General features: G+C 52.5%; 1 pseudogene; it reads left to right on the top strand.

Moving 5' to 3' along the window:
• The first annotated feature begins 4,450 nt into the window (after nt 1-4,450).
• Nucleotides 4,451-4,571, top strand: LOC118602188 (annotated as a pseudogene).
• Nucleotides 4,572-6,426: the final 1,855 nt, after the last annotated feature.

The following is a 6,426-nucleotide window of genomic DNA, read 5'->3' as shown; positions in this document are numbered from 1 at the left end:
GCAAAGCACTCCCTACAATATGCACAAATGCGGCGAGGAGAAGGGAGCCGAAGCATGCCATCACGGAATATCGTCAGGTCGCAAAGGGGACAGCGAGAGAGAAAGGGAGGAACTCCGAAAGGTCAGGAAACCGTCGACAAGACGGCGTTAGCAAGTCCTTTGCTGTCGGTAATGACCGTAAATGTAAATAGATCGAATTCTTTAATCAAAAGGCTTGGAGCGGCTGAACGGATAAGAAACAAGCCCGCACTTCAGATTAGCGGCGCGCGTAGACTCCATGTGAAAGACTGAAGAGCGACACTCTGCACAGAGGTGAGAAGTCAACAGGGGTATCTAGACTTCCATCAGACAGAACAGACTTGCGGTCAAAAACTAACGAGAGATAAAGTAGGTCATTATGTAACGATCAAGGGGTCGACGTAGCAAGAAGGTAAAACCATTTTAAAGATATACAAATTCAGCGTCAGGGCACCTAAAATGTTACGCAAATCTGAAGCGAGAAAGGTCACAACAGCGGGAAGAGGAACCAGGTAGCCGTTTTCCCAGAGAAGACCAACAGATGGCCAACAGGTGCGCGCAAAGGAGCCCACCGCCACTCATCACCAGAAGTGCCGATCGAAGCCGCGGTGAGACGCCCCCTCCCTCCCACCTGTTAGAACGGCTGTCATCAGAGACAGGAGGACACGTGCCGGCGAGGAGCAAGGGGGCCCTCGTCGCTGCTGGCGGGGTGCGAGCCGCTGTGGGGGTTACAGGAAGGCAGAGTCTGAGGATGTCGCAGGCCGCACGGTGACTGCAGGACGCGGCGCGGCGCCGCGTGCTTGAAAGGTGGCCTGAGGGAGCAAATCTTAAATGTTCTTCCAGTAACGACGACTTAAAGAATGGTAATTACGTGGAAGTGAAGGATGTGTTAATGAACCTTATCATGGTAAACATTTCACGATACCCGCATCTGTTGAATCGTCACCTTGTTGAAACATGCTAAACATGCACGATGCTATGTGTGTCAATTATACCTAAACAAAGCTGGAAAAATGTGTAAATAAAAGGGAACAAGTAATAAATGTGATTATATAAGAATGTCAAACATACGTGCATTTCCAAAACTGGAAAGCAAACAGAAAGAGATATTTGCGACAGATGAAATGTTGTTACCTTAAATGTGCTGAGAACTTTGATACATCTCTAAGATAAAGGCGAGCACTCAGGTAAATGAACCAAGAACAAAGAATGTGTGAAATCCTTCCGGCACTGGGAAGCGATGGAGCAGAGGCACAAGGAGTGGACGTCCGTGGCTTGCGAGAGGAGGACAGTGACCAGGGCCGCTGTTTCCTCGTTATAGTGGCACGATGCGTCTTGTACATGCTTCTTCGCTGTGTGCATCATACGTAAAATGTTTCGCCTCACTCACAATAAAGAAAAAAAGAGACCATGTTCACGGATTAGAAAAAAAAAAAGTAAATAAAATTACATTACTCAGCAAGTATGAAGGAACTGAGAAAATATACTACTGATGAGAAAGTAAATTGACATAAAATTTGGCAAAATAAATAAACACTGCATTAAGAATGTGTATAACTTTGCCACTTTGCATTCGGTTTGCTGTAAAATGTTAGCATAGTGATGTACGCCTGGCTCGTGTGTGTGTGTGTGTGTGTGTGTGTGTGTGTGTGTGTGTTGGTTTTAACCTGCCCTCTTGCTGTGGTTCGTTAATAGCTGTAGTTCTTTAACCAGGGAAAGTTTTCCAGCCCGGGTACTTGATATCTGAAAGCCTCCTGTCAGAACCTACGAGATCCAGGAACCGCGTTTAAAGTCAGTGATGAAAGCGTTGCTGATTGGCGTGGTTGAAGGGACCGGGGAGCACTCACCGGGGGGATTCTGGTGCTCGGGGAGTGGGCTCCCCAGGAAACACCGCAGTATGCTCTGTTTTTTGGAGGAGGAGGAGTGAGTTCCTGGCCCGTGTCCCCAGGATGGTGCCCGTGTGCAGGACAGCGGTCACCTCCCTGTCTGCACGTGTCAGGGGACATTGTTGCCTGATGCCAATGAAAACGTACACCGAATCCTGCCCTTGCAATACTGCCGCGTTGGTCTCTGATGGACCTTGATCCTGAGGGAGAGCCTCAGTGGGGGCCTCGCTGAGCTTACGGTTTGCGTGGTCCTTCTCTCTGCTTACAGTGTTGCGGCATGCGGCGAATTTGGCCTTGAATCTTCTTTTATTGTGATTTATTTCATTATTTTGAGGGTGTCGAGAATTGGATCGAGATCTCTCACCTCCCTTTAATTGTTGGACATCCTGGATATCTAAACCCCCCCCCCCCCAAAAAAAAAATCTGATAATTAAGAATGAGCAAAATCATAATGTTTTTTCACCTGATAGTTCAAATTCTGGGAATTCACTCTAAGGAAACAATTGAGAATGTGGGGAATAACATAGGAAAAGATACACAGTTTAAATTTTTGACAATTGAGAATTGACTAATTTGTAGTATCTAAGATGGACTATTAAGCAGCTTTTGTTAAATTAGGGCAAATAAAACCACATAAAGATAGGAAAAAATTCAGGACACATTATAAGTGAATAAAATAATATTAAAATTATATGTATAACATGTAAATGTTTTAGAAAATATATAATGTGCTTCTGTGAACAAAGTATCCATTGTTTAGGAAACATTGAAACATATGTGATTTGAGGCCTCTAACTTGTCTCCAAATACCAGGGTTTATGAAGGGGGCCTGTGAACTACAGGTGTCAGATTCATTTGCTTTGTTTCTGAAACGCACTCATCCAGGCCCCGCCCCCAAGTTATCCAGTCAGAACTTCTTGGGGGGCTGTGGGGGTGGTACTAGCTATCTACTGCTACATGACAAATCACAACCAAACATCGGGGCTTAAACTCACAGTCACTCATTATTCAGTATTTTCTTGGTCTGGAATCTAGGTCCTCTTAAGTGGGGGAGCTTCTGGCTGAAGGTCACATAAGGTCAAGGCCAGGCTGTTGGCCAGCGATTCAATTCTGTCATCTCGAGACTCTCCTGGGGCCGGAGACTCTGCTCGCAAGCTCACTCCCATAGCCGTCGGCGAGCCTCGCTGCATCCACGTTCGAACATGCCCACGAGCGCCGGCGGGCCGTGGTCACTGGCCGCGAGGACCTTAGGTCCCCTGAGTCCCTCCACAGCCCCGAGGCTGACGACCTGAGAGAGGGCACCCAGTGTGGAAGCCACCGCTTCGTGAGGCCTAATCTCGAAGGTGACAGCCATCAGTTCAGTGAGTCAGTCACGGTGACCCAGGAAGTCTAGCCCACGGCAGAGAGGGACGGAATCAGATGCGGGCCTGGGGACAAGCGTGGGGCCCAGCGGCCCCGCTCGCGGGGCTTCCCCCAGGGTCTGAGACCGCAGCTCTGAAGGCGCAACGGTTCTCGAAGGTGCAACAGTTCACGTACAGACCGTTCACTTTCACGATCCCCTTCGATGAGTAAACGCATTGAGAGGTGGGGTCCGACGGGCTCGTTTGCGGCCTTGGCCTTGTCCCCCCTGCAGCGGGCCGTCCGTACAGACGGCTGGCCTGGCTCCGCCTTTAGCAGCGGGTCACGCTGGGGTCAAGGCCGGATGGAGCTGCAGCTCCCTCCGTTCCTAGAAAAGCCGCACGCTGCAGCTCACTGAGCTTCCTCTTCTTTCACTCTCCAGCTTTATACTTCGGTTCTTGAGTTTTTCCTCAGCGTGCGTTGCAATGCCGAGCATCCGAGCGCCTGCGGTGTGCCTTCCGCAGGAACCCCTGTGTCGCCGCGAAGCGTCATTTATGCGAGGACGCTGGCGGAGGAGTCTTTTTACTGGTACAAAATACGCCCTTTTCCTCACAGGAATATGCTCCTAAGCTGACTAAGTGTACAAAGGGGGTTTCTGAAGGTCGAATCACGTACTGTGGTTGACCTTCGACGTGGAGACAGCCAGGCGCTTCTCCGGCCAAGGGGGCTTATTGGGGACCACGAAGCATCGCCCTTGGGGACAGGCGTCTTCCTGGTGCTCCGTGCACATGTCCCCAGCGACACAGGACCCTCCCTGGTCGGGGAGGGAGGAGGAGGGGCGCCATTGCTCAGGCAGGCCTTCCCCCCGGGGCGTGACAGCGCCCCCTTCTGGCTCCCCGACTTCATTTTCAGCGAGGATCTGTTTGCTGATTTTTACGCCGCGTGGACGAGTGTGGCCAGCCACTTACAGGGCACCACCTTTGGTGTAGTCAGACCCATTGTTCGTAGGTCCCGTGTGTGTGAACTTGCCTGGTCACTCAGATGGCCAATGGCCGCGGTGGGCGTCGGTGGACTTGCAGAGCAGGGCTCCAGCGAGCGGCGGGCCTCCCCGTCGGAGCCGGAGGGCGGTGCCGCCTCGGTGTGTCCCCTCTCCTGTGGCCAAGGGGCTCCTCGTTGCCGTCTTGTTGCCATGTTTTTAGATTTTTGTGGTCTACGGCCACGCCGCCCTGGACGAGCCGGATCCCATCTGATCTCGAAGCTAAGCAGGGTCGGGCCTGGTTAGTTAACTTGGATGGGGGGACCACTCAGGAAGACCAGGTGCTGTAGGTGTAAAAAATAAAAAATAAGGGATTGTAAACTGACAAGGTCCTTGCAATCTGTGAGGCCAACCAAAGGTCGCCTCGCCTAAAAAACAAAATAAAATTTTTGTGCTTTTGGTTTGCGATCTTGCCGTGTAAAATGGCCCAGAGTTCAGTGCGGAGGCGCTGTCCCGTGTCCCCAAAGGCAGGGGAGAGCCGCGTGTCACATAAGCCTCGTGCAGGCGAGTCATGGGCTATGGCTGTGGGTTCGGTGTTCACGAGTCAAAGGCATGTGTTCAACGCGGTGTCTTTAGGCAGAAGCACGCGCGAAACGAAGCTTTAGTACCGACCAGCGAGTGGAAATCGCGTCGCCGGAGGCTCACAGGGACATGGCCCTGGGTTTCCCCTGGGAGCGGAGGCTGCGGCATTCACTGACTCGGGGTTCACAGCGACCTTATGAACGAAGCTACCGCGGACGAGGAAATCGGCTGTAAACACTTTTGCAAAGCCAGGACCTCTGGGAGCCGCGCTTTTGCATTCCGTATGAAGAACGTGCTTGAATCGGAAAACATGCGGCCGCCGGCCTCCCGACTCGGCTGCATCAGGCCGCGCTTGGGGCGTCTCCCACTGGCGTTTAGGAGGCAGCTTGGCTGGGCGTCAGGCTTCTGCCTTCCTCTGGCTCCAGCTGCCAGCCTGTGTCAGAGCCTTCCTGGCAATTAACTGTGCTTTTGTGCGCTAATTACCATTATCCCGCTACGCGGCCACATTATCCTGATGTCCTCGGTGTGCAGCTCCAGCGTCAGCCACCCCACACAAGTGCAGAGGGAGCCTGGGAAGGCTGCTCGGGAGGCCGCTGCTCGAGCCTGGCATGTGAAACCGTTTCAGCCCTGAACACAACGCTCTTCACGACACACACCTTTCAAATACACTGCTTTATCCACTTGTGGAAAGCGAATTTAAAGTTAGTTTATAAACGGGGATAGGATACAGGTGGTACTTTATGCCTGAAGACGTATCAGGCCCCCAACCCACTGAAGATAAGCAGTTACCGTGAAACTAAGGTAGGTTTGTCTGACTGCCACGTCCTGCCATTTGATGCTCTCATTTGAGTCTTTTAGAACAAAGAGGGTGGTCCCGGCCTGTCCGTTTGGATCCCACTGATGCCAGGTTTAGGGAGAAATTGGAACCAAGTCAGACGTGGCCAGAAGAGAGATTTGTGTTCCCGTGATGCTCTTCCCCTCCCCGCCCACCTGCCTCCCAGCCACGCCCCCCGAATCCCCAGGACTCGCAGAGGAGGAGGAACGAGAGTGGCCCGCGGGGCGTCCTTCCTGGGGTCCGCAGGCCTCTTGCCCGTTGAGTCTGAGCTGATGGTGTATTCCACCCAGGTCTTCGAAAAGTCAAAAGCGTTTTCAGCAATGATTTCCCTTTAGAATGATCAGACCTCGCTCATAGATTGATGTAATCAGCGTGAGAGGTGACCTTGTGTCCACATAGACTCTCCTGTATTACAAGACGTGAAAGCAAGCCTTCGCGTGTGTGTGTCCACAGTTATGGGGGGGGGGTTGCGGGGGGGGGGTATGGCAGCTCTCTGCTTGCAGGCTACCTAAGCTAAAGCACAGGAGAGGCTTCTCACTGCCTTGTGATGGTGACGGTTTGCACCCGGCAGGGGGACCAGTGTGCATCCACGCACGGGAGCAGAGCAGGCGGCTCGGGCAGTGGCATGGAACTCGCTGCTGGCAACGCCGCCTAGTTCCTTTGGAACGTTCACCCTAGAGAATCCCAATTACTGATTCTCAGAGCAGGAAACTGACACCCAGCCAGGTCCCCGGCTCCGTGGGGACACACGTGTGAAGAGCCGCTGGCACCTCCAGCAGGCATAGGCTCTC

The sequence above is a fragment of the Rousettus aegyptiacus genome, unplaced genomic scaffold (genome assembly GCF_014176215.1).
Source record: "Rousettus aegyptiacus isolate mRouAeg1 unplaced genomic scaffold, mRouAeg1.p scaffold_m13_p_4, whole genome shotgun sequence".
Taxonomy (NCBI): domain Eukaryota; kingdom Metazoa; phylum Chordata; class Mammalia; order Chiroptera; family Pteropodidae; genus Rousettus; species Rousettus aegyptiacus.
This window is presented reverse-complemented; position numbering and strand designations above follow the sequence as displayed.